Genomic DNA, 1,313 nt, shown 5'->3' with positions numbered 1-1,313 from the left:
ATTAGTTTTCATGGTCAAATCCAGAGATCAGGTGGCCAATCTGAAAATAAATCAATACTGAATTTTTAAAAAATCATCAACATTTTGCGGGGCAAGGGGCGTGGCTGGCTTGATTGACAGTCTGCAGCAACCATACGGATGAAGCGAGCAGAAGGCGGTAAATGTGGGTGGGTGAGAGGGCCTGCCTCTCAATCCGTCTGACCAATCGCTGCTCCTTTGGCTCCGCCCTCCTCCGACGATTTTTGCCTCACTGGCTCCAAAAATCCAAAATGTCAACCAGGAAGTAGCAAAACCCTGGCTTCATTTTCTCAGTGCAGAAACACACGGGTGACTTCGGGTGAAGCTACGTCCATCTTTTATACAGTCTATGCTATATAAGGACTGCGCCCCCTAGTGTTTAACACTAGAAATGCATTTCATTACAGAAACTTTACCACAGTCACACAGTTAGGTCTTGTTTTTGTTTTTGTTTTCCTCCAAAAAAGTTCTGAGAACGTTCTGCAAAGTTCCTTTAATATTTTCAGTGGGAAGTTTTTTTTTCTTTCTTTTTTTTTTCAGTTACCAAAGTGTTCTTAAAGGTGTTGATAACTGTAGATGTTCTAAAAATGTTTGGCAATAACATTGTTAGAACTCTAATGTTCTCATACCTGAATGTTGCACTGAGAACGTTCTTCCTTTATTGTCATGTAACATAAGCTGTGTTCCTGATAACGTTCCTTCAATGCTAACATTAGAACATTATATTAACTTTATAGGAACGTTATTGCAAAAATGAAAACTTTGACAGAAACTTTTTCTTTAAAATATTACTGGGACTTTTAGTTAATAAAACTAAATGTTCACAATATGAATGAAAAGCCCCAAAATATATGTAAACGTCTAAAAATATACATGAAACGTTAAAAAATGTTAATAAAATAGAGGCTGAAACTGTCAGAGAGGAATAAAATGATTTTACAGCTGCTCTCTGTTGTAAAGCAGATGCTGCAGGCAGCTGAAGGTTTCTTTTACTTCTGCAACTCTTTGTGTCACTGCAGCAGCTTCAAGTCTCTTTAACATGTCACTGAGGACACGCGTGTCAGTGTTAGACCAAAGAATACCTACAAGTATTCTGAAAATGTCAAAAAAATATAATAGAATGTCCATGAATATTAATCAATATCCCCTCAAAAAAATTGGAGTTCAAAAATGTTAATAAATGTTCACAAATTAGAATAAAATGTCCAGAAATACAGATAAAATGGCCCAAAACATTTATGAAAGGTTTAAAAAAAAGTCCTGAGATATTAATACAATTTTCAAAAATATGAACA

General features: G+C 35.8%; 1 protein-coding gene across 2 annotated transcripts in view; it reads right to left on the bottom strand.

Annotated features, from left to right (window-relative positions):
* The window catches only part of LOC103370071 (zinc transporter ZIP1), a 12,511-nt gene that overhangs the window by 4,673 nt on the left and 6,525 nt on the right, over positions 1-1,313 (bottom strand). The window lies entirely within an intron of this gene.

This window comes from Stegastes partitus, unplaced genomic scaffold, assembly GCF_000690725.1.
Source record: "Stegastes partitus isolate 25-593 unplaced genomic scaffold, Stegastes_partitus-1.0.2 Scaffold1368, whole genome shotgun sequence".
In the NCBI taxonomy this organism is placed as follows: domain Eukaryota; kingdom Metazoa; phylum Chordata; class Actinopteri; family Pomacentridae; genus Stegastes; species Stegastes partitus.
The sequence above is the reverse complement of the archived record's forward strand: the minus strand, read 5'-3'. Positions and strand labels throughout refer to the sequence as shown.